This window comes from Crassostrea angulata, chromosome 1 (assembly GCF_025612915.1).
Source record: "Crassostrea angulata isolate pt1a10 chromosome 1, ASM2561291v2, whole genome shotgun sequence".
Classification (NCBI taxonomy): Eukaryota; Metazoa; Mollusca; class Bivalvia; order Ostreida; family Ostreidae; genus Magallana; species Magallana angulata.
The window spans coordinates 3986307-4006855 of NC_069111.1; the positions used below are offsets into that span (position 1 = coordinate 3986307).

The 20549-nt window shown below is 32.4% G+C and overlaps 1 long non-coding RNA gene across 1 annotated transcript in view; it reads right to left on the reverse strand.

The window, feature by feature from the left end:
* The window catches only part of LOC128185012 (uncharacterized), a 32890-nt gene extending 12781 nt beyond the window's left edge, over nucleotides 1-20109 (reverse strand). The window contains exons 1-2 of the long non-coding RNA XR_008243805.1: nucleotides 19970-20109; nucleotides 15250-15434 (exon numbers count right to left, since the gene is read on the reverse strand). This is a non-coding gene — a long non-coding RNA (uncharacterized LOC128185012). The remainder of the gene's footprint in view (nucleotides 1-15249; nucleotides 15435-19969) is intronic.
* Between the last annotated feature and the right edge of the window lie 440 nt (nucleotides 20110-20549).

The following is a 20549-nucleotide window of genomic DNA, read 5'->3' on the forward strand; positions in this document are numbered from 1 at the left end:
ATGTCAAACTCAGTGTGTTTAAAATTGCATTTTGGATATTATTTCAAACGAAATATAATTTATTTAACTTTATATCTATGTGAACTTGTTTCATCCTTCATAAAATCGGTATATTTGTTTGTCTATCTGTCCTGAAATAGATTGAAAATATGGCGGCATAATGAAATAAAGAGAACTACAGGTGCGAAGGTGTAGGAATAGCCCCGTGTTGGATGTGGACGTTTGTGTCCATTGTCCACGCCATTTATTCTGCAATAAAATATAAAACATCGTAGGACCTAGTTGGTCAGGTGATGGTGTACACACGTGCAGGGGTCTCTTTAGGTTTTGACATTGGTCGTAACTATAATGTAAGGTCGCAACCAGGTGATAATTAGTACAGGTGTTATAATTATTTCTTCATTCAGCTGACAGAAAGAAAAATGTGGAAAAGGACGGCACAATAAAATCTGCACCTTAACCATTTACACACAGTGTAGATATTCTGAATGAATATCTAAGTAGAAAGTCCTGTGCATGCTGTTGTTTGGACATGCACTTGTGTTTGGCAATAATGGATGGGTGATTTTGCTCTGAGATAATGCATATTAAAATTGGCTCTCTACACGGTTTGAATAAGTGTTATATGTAAACAATCATCTATCCTAAAAATATTTGCATATTCCTCCTGCAATTTATAGATCACCTATGACGTATTTTCCATGCTGGTTTATTTTGAAGACTGAGGTATGCCAGTTTATCTATAATAAGATTTACAAGGTGTCGGACATTCACTCAACCTTTGAAATATGCATTTTGCAAGACAGGTGAATATTTGCAGAAAACGAATCCAGCTTATGATGCAACAGTTTGATCCAACTTGAACTGTAAATAAGTGAATTTCTTTGTCCTGTATTATATGTTCTCATCACTTCAAACGGGGAAGGGTTCGTCAAAGCTGTACAAAAACAACCTCTTGCTGATACTGATGCCTGCATTTTGTAACTTTCGCTCTTTTTATTCGACTTTTGGAAGGTTGGTCGGTATCTGATTTCGATCTTAAGCCATAAATGTGATGGAAGAAATCTCCCTGTCCTGACAATGATGTGACGGGGGAAGCTGAAAACTTCTCAGATTATCCCAGGATTTCAGTGAACAAAAACAACATCAGTTGTTTATTAGGGGGTTGCAACTGTCCATTTTTGCTGGCAAAATGTCTATCTTGTTGGCATCGCTGTTGAATTCTGTTTCCCCTTTTTAACAAAAGAGGAAACAACTACAGCAGAATGGAAAGACAAAGGAAGGTCTAACTCCTTCCTAAGCAAAGTGCAGATTGGTTATGAGAGTTTCATCTGGGTTCAATTATTGACAAGGGTACCTACATCTCATCTGAATGAAACAACACAATACAAATACAGCATGCAGGAATTGTTTTCGTTTCGGTACATTTTTTTTCTCTCGACATTCTTTTATAATTTTGTACATATGGTGTAAATGACAAAAGAATACCCACGTGACCTAAATATCAACATTTTGAAATTGAGGTCACAGAGACTAGTTAATTAGATAATAATATAGAAGATTTTATAAATCCCTAGTCCGAATGTCGGATGCTATTTCACCAGCAGGCAGATAGCCTATATTTAACGTGCAATAAACGGCTAATGGTCCGTACTTAGGTCTCCCAATGCTGTCCCGGGGTTAGTTTCTACTGTACGGCAGCCAACACCCGGAAACGTGAACAGATGACAGAGATAGACCAGACGCAACCCACAATGACGAGTCCACGAAATCCGTGTAGTTCCTGATCTCCCGTCATTTCGTTATTGTTCAGTAATTTTTATGTTATAATCTTAAATATAAATGCTGATTAAACCAACAGTTTTCAAACACTCAGAAAAAAATAATCAAAATCTGCATTGCATGAATTTCACATTATCACATTATTTATATATATATATATTTTTTTGGCAATTACCTGAGATTTTTTAGCTGAGATGTTCAGGTAAATAATTGATAATTATGAAAAACACAAAAGACAAATCAAATCTATCCCTGTCATTAAAGTTTGACATTTAGGGTTTAAATGATGTTCAGTTAAATGATTAAAATTCTGAACAATCAAAGGTTTATTCCATCATAATATTTACACTAGATAATCAACATGCATTGAATACATTATTATTTTCTTATCCTTACAAACTTCTGGGGATTTTAACATTTCAAATCATTGTTTGTATCAAATATACAAAATCAGGTAATATAAATATATTTAATAAGTAAAAGTTTTGAAAGATATGAAATAGTTTCCCCATTATTTCTGTAAATAATCAAAACGATATTACAGATAAGGCTCAGAATATCCATATTAAACAATCCAAATATTTGTTAATTACAAAAATCTAAATGATAGTTATTTTGAATTCCCATGGGGCTTTTCAAAATTGTAGTAATTAAATGGGAAAAACTACAAATGACATTAAGTGGTTGTTGAAGCCGTGATAAATTACTTAATCAAATTTACAATTATCAAAATACTCCACAAAAGAAACATATTCTTAAACTGATGAAAAAAAAGATAATACAATAAATAGCAAAAGGTAAATTCTTTAATACAGCTATGTACGTAGGTTGAATCACATGATCAATGAACAAGACAAAAACTCCCCCTAAATGACAGACCTGTTCGACCCAGCGGGCAACTCCTGGCTCCGTGTTGTCAGTCCCGATTGGTAAATATACCCTGTGAAACGAGAAGTTACCTGACTGAGGAAATTCAGACTTCTCCGATTTACAGGGTAAGGTTACATATCGAGATTCCAAAATACCGTTGCCTCCGTTGTGGTGGAAAATAAAGCAAAGAGAGAGAAAACAAACAGTCAGTCGATCTTCTCATTCTGTAAAGTATTACACAAAACCGACCCAAATTACATTGTGTGCCCTTCTACCTGGACCCCGCCAAGAGAAATGTCGCCCAAACCTTGTCTAGGAAGGTGGGAGAGTGTAGAGCCCCGCGGCAGCGTATCGTTATCATTATCTGGCAATATAGACAATTTACAACCCAAAAGAGAATAAGTCTTTTTACTACAAGTTTACACACTAAAACAAATAATTACCTACACGCATGCTCCTTTAGGATATAAGAGTCGGACAGACAAGTAAATTTTTATGGACCTAGGTCATAAAACGCAAATGTACATACAAAGTAGTCCAGATGTGTGATCCCTAACTTGGAAATTGATAGGAAAAGGTGAGTTAAAGGAACGTATCGTATAGGTAGACAAATTGCCTGGTCAATATCAAATCACACTAAAACACAGGCACAGATTGAACTGTGCATATTTTGGTCATAAGTAAACATAAAAGCTCGGTTTGATGAACTTTTTAAGAGCGGCAATAAATAAAAATAAACTCTTTACAACGGGGGCGGGGATTGTTTGCCTGACAACGTAGACAGGGGAGGAGGTTACTGCTGTAGACGCTGCAGGTGTAAATCAGGTGACTCTAAATGGTAGGTGTCAGGTGTCGACACTGGAATCCTCCCCATCGCCGGCGATTCCGCCTTCCTCGACATTTGGTTCCTGTTTGCGATCCCAACTTAACTTACGAGAGGACCACCATCGTTTTTTTCTATGTTTATAGTGCTTAATATGCTAATATGTTCACGTATTGAATTTGTAAAGTAGTTAAATGCGAACTTACTTCAGAAAAAATTAATTCCGCGCCTATTTAGGCCCATATCAAATATCAAAAATAGTTTAAACATGTTCGTCACCTACCTCTAAAACAAATTTCTAAAAACCACAATAATCCGTAAATAATATCACATACATAACATAACCAAATAAAGTCCCCGAATTTCTGTGTATATAGAAGGAGAGAGAGAAGCAAAAATACAAGCTTTATTTGTGTTTGTAATGCCACACACACACACACATCTCCACGGTACGTATATACATCACAGGACCGCCCGAGGCGGCCGTAAAAACTATCATCACAGTCAACATGGCTTCTCCATGTGAGTTCCCTGGCGCAGACGAAGCCCGAGGCTATGTACCAGGTAATCAACGGAAAGGATCTGCGCTGAGGTATTCCGAATGGCGATTGAATGTATAACAATTTCAAGAATTGGTTATTTGTGTGACAAGTGAAAAAGTTTATTGCAGACATTCATTGTATAGAGGAAGTGGATGGTGCAATTGATTTTAAATATCATGAATATGCATGAAAACACAGAAACATGTATCTTATGCATGTACAAGTAAGGTTTAATAGAGCATTGTCGGTTAATGTAAAGGGGAGACTACACTCAAAGTGGAATTTATGATTAAGATTTACATATCAGGAAAAATCTCTTCCAAGTCTGACAATTTTTACTCCCAGTGATCAGACATAAAAACTCCATCAAACACTAAATTGCCGAGATCCACTATTGATGGGGGGGGGGAATAAAAACAGCTTCACGTAGCACACAGATACAAGACAGGTTAGACCTAGACGTCTTCTGATCAATCTCGGTCACTCAGGGGGCGGGGGGGGGATATATTCTTCCCCGATTGTCTTACTTACTGATTTACACGTGTATTTTTGTACCTGAGTTACGCTACGCTGTATACGTATGTAATCAATTGCATTGTGCAAAGGTAAATTCCTATATAAGGAAAGTGCAAAATCATTTACATCTGCTTGCACTACAGGAAACATAAGCAAACAATCGTTCTCGATGCATTGTTATTTAATATAAACGTTTTGCGAAAAATCACAGATTACAGTTGTACATAAATTCAATGTTAAAATTTGCCCATGAAAAAATATATCCCAAAGACCTTTCTTGTCTTCTGTCAAAGAGCGGCCTATATTGCCAAACTCATTAATTATTATATTAATCCGCTAAGAACATACTCAACAAAAAATAATCGCATATTAATATAAAGAAAATAGAAAGAAATTATTGAAATCTAAAATCGAAGAAACAAAGTTATTTTTGTTTTTATATACGTCGTCTTTTTCATCAAAATTGGACAGAGGTATTCTTCGATTCTATGTAAGAAGTTTATCTGCTTCCGTGCTGGTACCCACCCGCTGTACACGAAGTTCATTCTACAGGATGGAGAGGATCGAAGATGACATAGATACTAAGAATCATCAGATCATATCGATACGCAATACTGCACAATACATCATTTTTATTCAAAAGCATTTCAGTTTTTTTAACGGTTTATCGATAATTTACATCGAATTGAAGAAATATCGTTGATAGCATTTACAAGAAACGTAAAACATTTAGTTATGTGCTGCGTTTTTTAAACAAAGTAGCCTCTTCATACTCCGATGTATTCTATTGTTTCGCACCGCCACAATTAAATTGTTTGATTTAGAACAGTGTTAATGGCATAAATTAAGAAACAAACGAGAAATGCGCAAATTTGAGTTCCTTTTAATGAACATTTTATTGTGCAGGTTTATCATTGCGCAAATCCTAAAAGGAAGTTTCCCACACTGTTTTCAGTGGCTAAAGTATTGATTGTATTTGTGCCACTTCAGAAGCTACTGTTTTCTGCACATCTGCTGTTTTTCAAGCCCTTAATCAATACACAGGAATTGCATTAAATCAGCTCCCCGACCACGGATTTGATACGTACTTTTTCTACCTCCAACACTGAAGAAGTATCCAATGGGAGACCGTAAAACAATACGTGCTAAATAAGATACCAGTGCTGTTTAGATATTACCGTATTCGAACTTTTTATTCATAAATAATGCACAGGATACCATTGTTATCGATATTGATGTTTAATTTGAAATGTTTAAAAGTTTGAATTTCAGCATTCCGCAAGCTGTCATGGTCGGCAAAATTCTAGAACACTGCATAGTCTGTATTGTGTCATCTTACCATATAGATTTCAACGAATTCAAATGAAATAATAGGACAAATTAATAAGTGCTATCCCTTTTTTTAAACCTTTGAATAAATGATCAGGTATTTTTTTTTTATTTTGTAGTGAAATATTTATATAAAGTCTCAGAGAGAGAGAGAGAGAGAGAGAGAGAGAGAGAGAGAGAGAGAGAGAGAGAGAGAGAGAGAGAGAGAGATCTGTTTCATTTGTTTTTACACACAGATATGTACTGGATTGAATTTGACACACACAGTAATCACTGCTCGATTCCATTGACTGACGGCGTCCATATAAATGCCAAGGATACTCCAGCAATTACTGTCCATACGGATGGGGTATACTAGCAGGGTCAATTATTGTTATCAAGTCTGTCAGTATTATCCACATCTGAATGATTAATTGGATCAGGGCTTAATTGACGAAGCATGGTAATTGCAAATTAAATTTTACTACTGTAGACCACTTTTACTTTTAAATCAAGTTCGGGTTTTCGATTTAAGATGTGGTAGGAACTAACTGAAACGAATCGAAGTTTCAAGACCCACATTTCGTAATATTATAAATGGATTCAGTCCTGTCACATTTTACACTAGTACAAGTTATATAATGAAACCATCAGTGCATATATTTGTTGATATTTACTAGTGCGAAATATCTCTTTTCCTGGTGTTTTAAAGGCAAACCCAACACCGTTCAAATTGCATACACTTATGCCATTCATACACAAGTAGTCTCGCGCATGCTGTTACATTCCGGAAGTGACGTGAAACACTTGTCATTATACATCACTGATCTCAGATTCAATGTGCATTTTAAAGCAAATGCGAGATATTTTTTTCATTAATTCGAAGGTCCAATTTGATAAACATGTCTTTATATTCACGTGACCTCCAAATATATTTGTTGATCCTAACAAATTAACGTTTATTATCTTGGAAGCTTTGTTTCAGATTAAGTCATCAGCTAGTGTTCTCTCTCTCTCTCCCTCTCTCTCTCCCTTTTTTTCTCTCTCTCAATTACTCCATAAACGATTTTAGGTTAAATCACATCATGACACGAAACTCCGGCCTTGAGTTTTGAACTGAGCCAGCATGTAAAATTGTTACTGATTTTCTCTAGCTTGTACTTTAATGTAAGTGAGAATCTCACATTTTTGCTTTAAGATTGAACCATCGCAAGATCTCACAACCTCGATCTTGATCATGAGTTTCAGTTTAAATTATTTTTGGCCTTGAGTTTTAAATTGAATTAGCACAAAGTATCATTTTTTCGATCTTGCATTTTGGGGTATACCATACTATAGGTTGATAAATCCAATCTTGAGCCTAAGTTTTTTTTATTTTTATTCTATGAATTCACAGACATGTTCATCAAGTTGAGTTTATATTCGAGCAGTACAAAGACACGGGTTAGATGTTTTTCTGCAATATCTGCAACTGTTTATACCGTAAATCCGGGTTCTTCGCATCTTGCTAATTTTGCAAAAAAATTTATTATGCATTTTATGTTTCAATTTTTTTATGTAAGCCATTTTTGGCAATATTTAAAGACTTTATTTGTATATTAACGACATTATAATTTCAACTCAATTTTGTTTGCACTATTAAAGTGATAGTGAAATGATGAAAATTGCAAAAGGAACGGATATAAGATATATTTAGGACGTAACATATTTCAAGTCAATAGTTCATGTTCAAATCTGTCTTTAAATGATTCGTATCAAATGATTAAAGGTAAGTGAAGTAAAATGACTAAATATCGTCGATAAATCTAATATCTTATATGTACGCATTTTCCATCTGACATATTTCACAATTTTGTCAATTATGTAATTGCCATTATGGATTTAGCTAGTATGAGTTTTTAACTCTTTTTGAACATTTTTTCAGTTTTCAAATAAATAAGCACTCTTAAGAATATCTTGATTTTATCTTGATTTTGATCAAAACTTGAAGTTTAAAGTCAATAGTTAATAAGACTTTAGGGCGATTATATAGTTAGATTATACATATATATGTACATGTCCTCTGCCTTGAAGTTTAGCGCAGCATTGAAGACACCAAGTTAATTCTGACGTGTTAGGCCATACCAATATAATTTCTTGTTCGTCGGACCCTCCGAGCTCGTATTTAAAGGGTCATGGTCACGATTTTGGTCAAATTTTATTTTTCTGTTTTTATTATTTACAATGCTTAAGGAATGCATTTCTAATGATCAAATGAAATTTGGATGCCAGTCGATGAGTTTTAAGCAAAATACAGGGTTCACAATTCTTCGTCATGTAAACAAGGCTCTTGCCCTGTTTTTGTTTACATAGGTTCAATATACTAGTAAAAAATCTTTTACAACCTGATTTGTCTATCTTCTAATTCATTTTAAGAAAAAATAAACAGTTCCTAACGTTTAACACATTCATTTTAGGTCTAAAATTGAATTTTCCCTTCAGCATTCAAAATGTAAACAAAATCTTTGTTTACAAAGCGAAGAATTGTAAGCTCTGTAACTCGCTTTTAACTCAACAAAAGACACTCAAATTTTGGTTGCCTATTCAAAATGCCTTACTGAAGCATTGTAAACATTAAAATCGAAAAAATAATTTTTGACCAAAATCGTGACCATGCTCCTTTAATCAGAACTTTACAAAATATAATATTATTATTAATATCCCACATCCAAGAAATTCTGCGCTGTTTTCTGTTTTATTTCCGCTTTTTCGCATTTAAAATAGTTTTAGTTTATAAATCAGAAACAAGTAGAAGAAATATGATCGTCCGCTCAAATTTATTCATGTAACGCCTAAAATTTTAGCTACAAATAAAAAAATAATTTTTTAATGGCTCGCCCGCTCGTACCCTTTTCACTGAATTTCCGACGGACAAGAAATTATATTGGTGTGGCCTAATGATATCAATATGGCAAACCATGAAATGAGACCGTGTTTCACCCCTGTTTGAATTACCAACTGGTATATAGTATGTGTATCCTCGGAGGAAGGACTGTTGGTCAAATGGTACACTTCCCGTAAAATAGTTTGCAAAAAACTGATTCGTTAACGATATTCCTAATTCAGGACACATTGACATTTTGACACGAATCAACTGTTTCTAAAATCGATGATATGTAAATTTAGATCTTTATTTTACATGTAGCAATGTTGATACCATCCAATTTGCATATCTATGAAAGATAAAGGAAAATTTAAAATAAACTGAGCTAAGTAGAGCTCCTAACTTAATTCTATAATAAAACATATACGGGGGCGCTTATTTTAAACACAGTGTTATAGAGATTGGACTTGTCTTCTATTGGATTTTTTTCTGAAATAAATGGACAAGTTAATCCTGTTTTGATTTTGGGGGAAAGTCACAAAGCAGGTTGTTGACTTAGTTACAGAAACAACGCAAAACACAAGCTCGGTCTGCGGTTGTCTTGACAACAGCTTGATTGACACCTCTCTTGTGATCCTGTCCTGTATATTATGTAACTGTTCAATTTTATGTTATTTTCTGTAAACTAACCAGATTCTGCTTTCTGCAGATCTAGGTGTTTCCTCGCCCCGTGAGTTGTAAACAAATGAAATATTAGATAGAATTTGAATTATTAATTTTTATTTTAATCAACTGTAGTTCGTTTGCACGCTCTTACAAAATGCCTCAGCTCCTCTTTTTAACCTTTGCAAGAATCTAAATATCATACTTATGCAACCAATAATTGCACTATAGAAACAGAAATATGCCAAAATATTATTTTGAATGTAAAATTTTCTTTCTTATTGACGGAGAAACATTTTAACCGTTTTGATACTTGTGTTTATATTAATCATTTTTTAAAGATAAATGCAACATTTTATTAGTTTTAAAACACATTTTATCTACAGAGTTATCGTACTGATGTTGAAGACTATCAGAACGTGATGGAAACATAACACGTGGAGTTTCCAATTAACATCACTGGTGGTAGAAAATATCCCAACCAAAGAAAGGAATCATACATCTATCATTTTGTTGTTCAATTTTTTGAGAATAAGAACTAAAAAAAAAAAATGATAAAAGGTTCTTTCTATTCAAGCTGCAAGAAATTCCAACAGATTTTCCCGGGAATAAATATTCCTTCGCAACTGCTTTGAAAAATTCCAAAATTGATTAACGAACAAAATATTATCATTTTCTTAAATTTTAAATTAAGATATCTTTTAAAACGTTTTTAGCTAATACGAACTCCAAAATATACAGTGAAGTGTTAAATCTATATCCTGAATATTTTTAGGAGTTTGATGTTTCACCCGAGACTAATATCAGGTCGGATATTGGATCCATTTTTATTCCACAGCAATCGATCCTCATCATAAAGTAACCTCGTGGAGTGACCAGATACAAAGGTCCTGGGAGAAAGAGACATTGTCTAATGTTTAACGGCTCCAAGGAGAGATTCACGGAGACAAAGCCGGCATAGGAAGAACTGGAAATTCCTATACAGCGGCGTCCCTATAGAGCCGTTACCGCGTAATAGTGGAAGAAACTGGGCCTGTTTAACGATTGACTGGTAAACGGGGTGTCCGCCAGAGAGAGAGAGAGAGAGAGAGAGAGAGAGAGAGAGAGAGAGAGAGATATTTTATGCCATAACAAAATGTCATGCGAATTATAAGCTGGCAAAAAACTACTTTAAAGTTGATAAAACACAAATAAAAATGCAATGAAACAACAATAATTGATTTTGCGAAAAGGGTACTGTGTTTTTGCCCGTGCTAGCTATGTAAAATTTAACAGGATTTTTAAAATTGGTAGAAGGGTTAAATTTTGTAAGTTAAATATAAAGAGCTCAATGCATATTACACCAGATTATCTGAAAAACTATTTATTTAATTTCTTACGATAGACTACATGTATAAAAAAAAAAACAAGCAACCAGTTTTTGTTTTTGAAAATCGTAGTTATTAGATTTCAAAAACAGAAATCTAAATTTTAAAAACATAAAAGATATTTTCGTATAATCTTAAGTTAAGGATAGCAACACAGTTATTTTTTCTAATGGATATTATATATTTATTTGAAGTTTTAAACAAATCAATACAATGGAAAAAATAATGAAATTAAAACGAAACTTCTCACAATTTTTAAACCAAATTGGAAAAAAAAAAAGAAGAAAAAAAGAAGAAAAAAATACAGTCAGGGAAAATATAAAAAAGATCTATGTAATCTAAACATAATGTTTGTTAATAGAATTTGGTAAATTTTATTTGTTTAAAATATATTTTTCTAATATATATTTGTCTTTATTTCGTTTATTTCTTGTACAGAAATTCGATAACGGGCTAAATTTCCCATAGAATAAATGTAAACGGTGTTAATAATTTGTGGGAAATTTGATAATAAAACAATAATTCTTACGAGAAATTTTAGAAAACTTAATTTAAAGTATTCTGAACAAGGTCTAAAAGATTTAAAAGCGGGAAATAAATGAGATTTTCCATAAAATAGTCGACACCCATGTACCATCTGAAGCGATCAAATGCTGTGGAAAAGTGTCGAAATCCAATTATAGCACAACTACGACAAATTCTGCCAAATAACAATCTAGTCGTAAAATTAGCGACGACCGTTCCCAATTTTGTTTCGATGTGCTGTGAATTTTACTAGGTGTTAATAGAAAATTCGCTTTATTTGGAACATAAATCGCACAAAACTCGCCAACAGAAATGGCGGTCGGTGAAAAGTGTGAAGAAGTGGCGAAATATAGATAATATTACTCGAAAATCTGACAATAATTCTTTCCTTGGGTACAATTAAAAAGCGGACCCAATTCAAAGATGAAAATTTGATTCTTTCTAAAATGTGCAATATTTTAGCTCTCTTTTTACTGTAAGGATTTCGTTAGTTGTTTTCTGTCTGTTGAAAGGATTTTTTCTTCATAAATTACAGAGTTGTGTGGGGTCGCACTGATTTACGGCATAGTTTATCGAGAGAGAAACTCGCTAGTTTACATAAATATAAAAAGTGATAAATCTGAGGGATAGAAATGCACATTGTTGACTCGGATTAACATATTCACAAAACAATTCTAACACCATGCTATCAGCGAATTCAGGCAAGCATTTCGAAGAAAGTATTTTTGTAAATTAGAATGTTTGATGGTGGCGACCATTAGCTGAGACGACGCTGTGTGTAATGGCCCAAATATGAATTATGACACAACCCCACACATCAGCAGAAAAAAAAACGCCAGTCAGAAAAATAGTAAAAAAAAAATCAACCCTATGTTTTCAATTAAAAAAGGAAGCTATTTGAAAGATGTTATTACTGAAAAGTTTTCAAAATTAAGATTTTGTATTTCAAATTCTACTTTTTATTAAAATATAAAGGAATATTTTTTAAAGAGAAAGGAACATAAAAATTTAGATTATTAGAACTATAGATATAAAGAAAAACAAAACGAAATCTTCGAAACATTTCTGCATTTTTTTTTTAGATTGTAGATATTGTACTAGTAAATTAATTTATTGATCACGTAAATAAATATTTGCAGAAATTATCAGGTGAGCGGTGTCATTTAATTAATGAATCAATCAAGATAAAAATCAATAAATGCATCATTTGCTTTAAATGATTAACAATAAATGAGTTGTAGAATAGTCACGATAGAAAATTAAATTACTCATCACGCTCTTCCTTAAGTTTAATTAGAAATTGTTAATGTCTTATTTAAAGTTTAGGTTTTTTTTGTTTAAGTACCCTGAACTGGTAAATATGTTCCTTATTTTATTTCAGCCAGTCTTTATTTCTTGTTTACTTTGCATGGTCGATAAATGTTCAGCGGGAGATAACTCATACTCAACTTTATGATAATCATTTTCCAGTGTTAAAGTTTAAGAATATTTCAATGCTAGTAATTTTATGCACAATTCAAACATAAAATCGAACACAAAGTGTAATGCAGACATTTTTATATATTAAGTGTAAAAATTTGCTACAAAAAGATGACAAGCTCAAGATACTAGTGAGGAACTCGATTTTCAAGTTTTACTTTTAATTAGAAAAACAGTTTAACACGAAGATTAATAAGGTTTTAATGGTTAAATTAATATCAATAAAAGTTTAATATGTTTTCCCTATGTAATCAGTTATATTTAGATAAAAATGCTGACTTTGCAAACACGAAACAAAATTTAAGACTAAACACAATTTATGTTTGTTCGGCAATGCAAATTATCACATTTTAAGAATAATATTCACGTCAAGAATACCGTTTGCCCTTACACATAATTCTGCTGCTCACTGCTGTATTTTTTTTATTACTCTAAAAAATTAAACGCCTGAATTCTAGAAATAAGTTTATTTGTTTTGTGTTAAATATTAATATATGAAATCCATAAACAATTATTTTCTGGACGTATCGTTTGTTCCCCGTAACTTTTATTTTATAACGAAAAATGGGAGAAAATATACATTATTGTTTTCGTTGTGTTAAAATCTAATTTAGGTGTTCATTTTTTCAAAAATAAGAAATAACAAATAGCAAGCAACCTTAAGAAATTAAGCGACCATTTTAATGTGTCAATAGAATTGTATTCGTAAAAGTAAATCACTTTTCGTGTTGAAAGCTTAAGGAATTGGTATCAAAAAGAAATAAAAAAAAAATATATTGTTTTCAAAATAAAAAAAAAATACTGAATTATAGTTAATGTATTATCATTATTTAATTCAGTAAATTTAATCATTAGCGGAGTACAATGAAAATCAAATAGGTTTGATGAAAATCATTTTGAGTTAATGAAATGGGTTTTTCTTTTTTTAAAATTCATTATTTCTGTCATCAATATGTAATTCTTTAATTTTTTTAGCTATTTGCATTTGATACAACACATTTTAATATAAAAACGAGTTTATGAATAAATGATCGAAACTATTTTTCCGTCATCAATATTTCATGACCGTCTCGAACGGACGGAAGAATCAATAACACAATAAATACATGTTTAGAAATGAATCAGTAGTTGAAAATCAAAATATGAAATCAAACTTTTTTACAGCTTTGATTTATTTTATTCTATTCTCAAACCTCATAGCGAATTTTTCTTTGAGAGCGAAACTGTTCTCAAAACTAACTAGGTGTCGGAATAAATAAATAATAAATATACATAAATTGATAAGTGATAAACTTCAAAGCTTCAAATTTAATTATTTTCCCTTGTCTTATGATTATACAAGGATACTATCTTTATAAAATACTTTTAAAGTTTATACATTTCTTTCTTCAATATAAAGCATTAAAAATATAAGAAATATCTGTTTGATAATTTTTGTTTTGGCACGGAAATATTTCAAAATGTTGTGTGTAAATGATAGCAAAGAAGAAATAAAAAAAGAATAATAAATTCGGAACGTAAATTCTTGGTTGTATTACAAATGATGTTTTCTGCATGTTTAGAGTGAAAAAATCATATATACGTAAAATAACTAAAATCTCTAGACGCAGTTTTTGCGACGATTTGAAAATAAAGCTCAATCTTCCTTCAAAACGTCGTCTTGTGCGTTCTTTCTTTTATCTTGTCGATTTACAGCATGTTTTATGCTAAGTTTGCCCTCATCACCAAACAGATGAAAGGGCCCCGAGTAGAGTCTAGTCTTCACAAATCTAAACCAGGGGTAATAACCACGGAAATTTCATGTTCAGTTTATGACCAAATTTTGCCGATCGAGGTCGTAAAAATGTACAAAGATATTGCTGTAGGTCCGGGCAACGCTGTCCAGGCAGATACGGGTTGATTGGGAAACCTCCCCCGGGGGGTTAACAATTTTAACAAGTCTTGCTTCTATCAAATTGAAAAATTTATCTTTTAGCATGAAACAAAATCCAGACATCCTCTTTGTCGGGGATTGGTTTTTGTGGGGGCAGGGTGGCCTTCGATAGGGTTCACTTTTCTAGCTTTTCATTACCCAGGTATTTATCTGGTTTAAGTTTACATTACAATGCTAGATTTCAATTTCTAAATGACCTGCTATTAACGTACTGGTTTGGTCTTTTTCATCTCTACACATCAATGCAAAAATCAAAAGACATCGCACCCTAGCCGTATGTTTGACTATGTCCACCTAATACCCATAAAAGACCGTTAAACTCCTCTAAATAAAAAACCTAGTCATTTTACAAAGCCAATGAAAGGCTCCAAAAAGGAAAATTAATTCCAGCTTTATAATTTAAAGTCCAAACAATTCCGTTTTATTGAATCTTTACGACCTGCGGTAAAACACTTACGTTGTCCGACTGAGAAACCGACCAAAGTCAACCGAGAACAAATGCCAGCCAAACAGAAAAACCGGTCCCACCTCACACATGCTTCTACTTCTAGAAAGAAAGAGAGAGAAAAAAAACTTACCAAGGGCGCGTCACTTCGGTGGCGGGATGTCTGTTCCAAAACGAGTTATTTCTCTTTGCACAGAAACACAAAACATAGTGAATATAATCCTATGGCGGGTTATATGAAATCCGAAAAATAATAATAATCCACACTGAACAACACATTATCGATGATTGCCTGATTGATGAACACTACGTGTCAACCTAAAATTGAAAAAAAAAATGAAATAAAAATTAAATTGTTGATTGTAGTTGTGTATTTATCATGTAGATTGTATATATGTCAATATCTTATTTTATTCAGCCTAAACAAAAAATGTATTTTGTTCTTTATTTACAGCCATATATCTAAGTTATCAAGAATTTTCATAATAAAGTACACATTTTAATGCACTTTCGTATTTTCAAAAAACTAGTTCATGTTTCTGCCATGCTTGTAGCCTTGTGATCGATTAATTAAATTAACGACAAGCTACAACTTTCTCCCGCCATCAGGAATTCCATTTCTGTTTCATTACAAGATATTTACAGGAGGTAATCATTTTTCTGAAGGGACAATGAAAGCTGACATATTTTTTCTCCCTGTCTACGGGACAGATTGAGGCCTGCACAGAAGTTGTCCCTACAGGTAACAATCGCCGGCTGACCGGCAGACGGAGAAATCTCATTCATTTAATTGACTGACAAAATGTAAAATGTCATTGAAGGAAACTGTCAGAGACTGCGGCGGACAGCGAATGTGATCAGGATGTTAGCGGTCGTTACACAACATTCATCTGACTTACAAGTCCCGCACACCCACGCATCGATCACGCGCTATTTCTGTATACAAAGTACCGACATTGATAGATTGGACGGGTCTCGCATATACTCTTCAAATTTTATTCTGAGAGAAAAAAAAATCAAATCAATTTTTTTGTAAAAAGAAAAATGAATTTTAAAATAGGTTGATGCATTCAGGTTCAGTTCTTATACTAATATAAAACATATAGTTTATGAAAATGTTACTTGCAAAATCAGTCTGGTAGAAATATACGTATAAATCCAGATTTATGTTGTGTCAGTACAATAATAATCATTTAAGGAGTAATAATATTTTTAAAATTTGTAATCTGAGGTTTATAAGGTACACAGTTATCATGAACAATACTTAAAATGTTACCAAAAACAATATATTAGATATACATACCTACAGGTAATTTTCAAGATTAGAGTGACGAAATAAAGAATTTTTTTCAAAAGAAACGATACAGGTAACTGTGCAGCTAGAGTTTGTCTCTATGCTACAATGTAACTAAATTATTTTTAAAATCATTTATATTAATTATTCACCCATACAACATAAATTTGATGAAATGGTACATTGTAAGAATTAGACAGGCAGTATTTCTGTTTAAGCAAATTTTTTTGTGAAAATTATACAAATAATTTTTAAAAGTACCAATTCAATCTCGATTCATTCTTGAAACATAGGTCATCACATTGTTTTTCTGAAACTGACTCGAAAAAATCAACCACCAATAAACTTTCATTAAATCAACTTTGTTTCAAAATAACTAATACATCAATGAAAAATTTATCTCAATTCTTCTCAAGAATTATGAATGATTTGATAAAAACGCAACTGCGTATTTTTGATGTACATTGTATATTTCTATCTATAATAGAAATATATACTAAACAAAAGGTTACAACGTCTGCCAACCAACGGAATAATAAAATAAATTTAAAATAAAACATATATACACTGTAGTGTTAATTTATGATTTGAAATAAAGTGACAAGACAAATGTATATAATTTAAAAAAGAAAATTTTCGAGGAAAATGACGAATTTTGCACGACTAATACCTATACAGATTACGTTGACATAAAAATAAATACAAATACGTACAAATAAATCATTACTATCTAGAAAAAAATCAATCTGTCAATTGCCAAAGAATACAAAAAATTAAAGAGTTGAAATTCATCTGAACTGCCATATTTTGGCACATTTTTTTTGTACCTATATTTAAGCCAACAGCCGTTTTCTATTCTATTGTGCTGAAATATTGTACTGACTTTCACATTAGACGGCAATAATTTATTTACACCATGTCATGAATTTCTCTATCAAGAGGATTCTAGATTTAAATACAATATTAATTTTTTTTAAATAAATAATTTAAAAAATCTAATCTCTGAGTAATTTATGTTTATCGGTTGATTAAACTACATGTACCTTTATATTCTCACAAGAGAAATTTAATATAAAGTTAGAATTATATTTTCTTAGACATATATTTTCAATCGGGAAATAACAACCTGGAAAGAAGGTTTTACAAGCATTCGTTTTAATTCAAACAGGTTTAAATTAAAAACAATTTTTTTTATGTACGTTAATAGTTTTAGTTATAGTTTTTACAATTTAATTTTAGAATGCCTTCCTCCACAATGGTAGAAAGTATTTTTTCCCGTTGCCAGGTATATCATTTTTTGTTTTGGATAACAGAAAGGTGTTTAGAAGAAACAGGTTAATAACAACATATGCATATGCACGTTTTCACCAACAACTCAAACAGTACAAAGATTATAAACATGGAACCTTACCTGTAACTTACAATGACTGAGACAAACCTCTTAATATGGTGTTAAAATGCTTGTTGCAAGAATCGAATAATAACTTATCATTTAATGACAGATATACTAAAAAGAGTGATATCTTCAATTTAAAACATACATTCTTTCATATTTATGAGATCACAGTTAAAACACAAGAGGGCGTCAGTTTTTTTATTATGTCCTTATTTGAATAAAAATACGTCAGAATTAATTCGAAATTTACATGTACATTTGAATAAGACAAAGGTGCAATTTTACGACAAAGATTCACAAATAATATGCGTACCTATTTTGTCTGAGGATAAAACATATCCACATCTTCGATTTCCTCTTTCTCTTAATAACCTTAATACGTTTGCAAAACTCGGTTTAATTCTAAAGAGGATTCTGTTTTATTTTTCATGAGCCCAAATAATTGTTTTCTCCCCGAGATTTTATTATTTTTTGCGACGCCATCTGCCCTGCTTTAATGCCCTATGCTTTTAGTTTTTGGCGGTAAATTTTTACATAAAATTTATATCATAATTTTGTATGGCATATTTTAAAGACATGGTATCTTTTTTATCAGCAGTCTGACGAAGATCAAGACGAGGTTCAAAGAAATAACAACTTGAAATCTTAATATTAATCGATCAAACACAAATAATACATTATTGCAAGAAAACAAGGTGATTTAGTCAATGTTTTATATTATATTGTATTGATTTTCAACTTGTTGCTATTTGTTCGAAAATAAGTTTTTATTTTAATTATTTATCTAGTATTTAACGTTATTTCGTCGGACCGATTTTTCGGTACTAATATCACTGGTCCTTGTAAAATTTGTTTATATTGCAAAATTCTGAAAAATCTATAGGTCTTAAGGGAATTACACACATAAAAGCACACTCATTCACACTTATAAATTTGATTTTATGTAATATTATGCATATTTTTCAGTAAAACTAAAGAGCAATATCTATGGACGTTCTTTGTATCGCCAAAGTCATTGCATAATTTAAAGAAATTGAATTGTTTTCTGAATGGTTCTGTGAAAAAAAAACGCAGTCTTTTTTCTAGTTATAAAACATAAACTGATTCTGCGAGTCCTCAATAATATCGACTGAGGTGATGGCTTCATACAGTTACTTCCCTTGCGCACAGGAAGTTACTCAGACTGGTTCTCTGTTGGCGCACGGTGTCGCTGTGTGCACTTGACTGCGGTTGTGCGGAATTTTATCACCGACATTTATCAGAATCACACCAGGGAACCATATACGGAGAGATTTACACATGTCTGCGTGGTAGGTACACTTGATGATGGGGGGCTGGGGCCCATACCAAAGCACGGGAGACGCTCTATACCCAGGGCTCTGATGCTTAGGATTTTATCACAGACTTAAATTTATCATGAAATGAATGATAAAAAATATAAATCAAACAAACACAAAAAGGGGTAAAAATGAATATTTATAAGTAAAGTGGACCGTATCCTAAATCAGGTTTAAATGGCTGCTATGTTGGTGGCAGGGGAAATCCTGTGAATTTTAAGAAATAAAGTTGTCAGGGAAAACGATCAAACTTAGCGAAATGTAATGTACGAGAACAGGCCCACACGCACTGGGAACGAGATGAATTCTGATTTAGGTGGCATTAAATTGCTTAGAGGCACGGCAGTTAACACGAGATAATACAAAGAATGACTTACACGTACTCTGTTTACGGGTTGTGATTGGTCAGAAACGTAGGTATAGAATAACAATTAAGCGGCAATAACAATGTACACGCACATCAATATTCGAACATGCTCAAACATGTGAGTAGTATTCAGTACAATGGCAATAACTCGGTTTCTTCGCTAAATTGATGGCAACGCTTACCATACATTATCGGACTTATGTAAGTTATTTTTTACATTTAAAATAAGAAGTTACAGCGGAAACTTAAGATGTCAACATTCCAAAAATTTCAAAAATACATGTATCTCTATCTACAATGAAACCAAAAAAAAAACCCTACAGTAGCATTCATACGTAAAAAAAATTAAACTTTATAGTATTATTTACACATTTCTTATTTAAATATTATAAAATGCGAGCTGAATTAATTGGAATACATAATTAATGAAAAAGGACATACTAGTATGAAAATACTCACGGATTCACGGTGCCTTAGAAAAGCATGGACTGTTTTTGGAAGCTAACTATAGTGTCCTGTGCCGCACATTTGGTCACACAACGCAGAAATGATAAACGGTTGGATATGTTTATTACAAATATCATCGTAAATAAAAAGAATGCGACAAACGTAGACCGCTCGCAAATTTCCGGAGTTTTATGTTCTTAGTCTTAAGGCACAGATAGGGTTTTATATCTATACCTCTTTCTTACATAATTGACTGCCTCTGTAGCCACATCTCTTTCCATTTAATTATATGGCTCTCATAAAAATGAGAAGTGCACGTCGTCCCGAAAAAGTAAAGTTCATTACATTTATGTTTATCAAAGACTCGGTTAAAATGCGCGTTGTCTTGATTAAAATCTGCATGTTACAGTCATAAAATATACACTCTAGTACCGCTCTGGTTGCCGTGAGTTTGTCTCCTCATGTTGGGTACGGACTTCAATGAACAAACAATAAAAAGATGCAGAGAACCCAGTCATACACTGTTTTGGAGAGGTTTTGTAGTTTTGCTGGGATTTCAGGCAAAAATATTAAAGGAGGATTTCTTTTAATA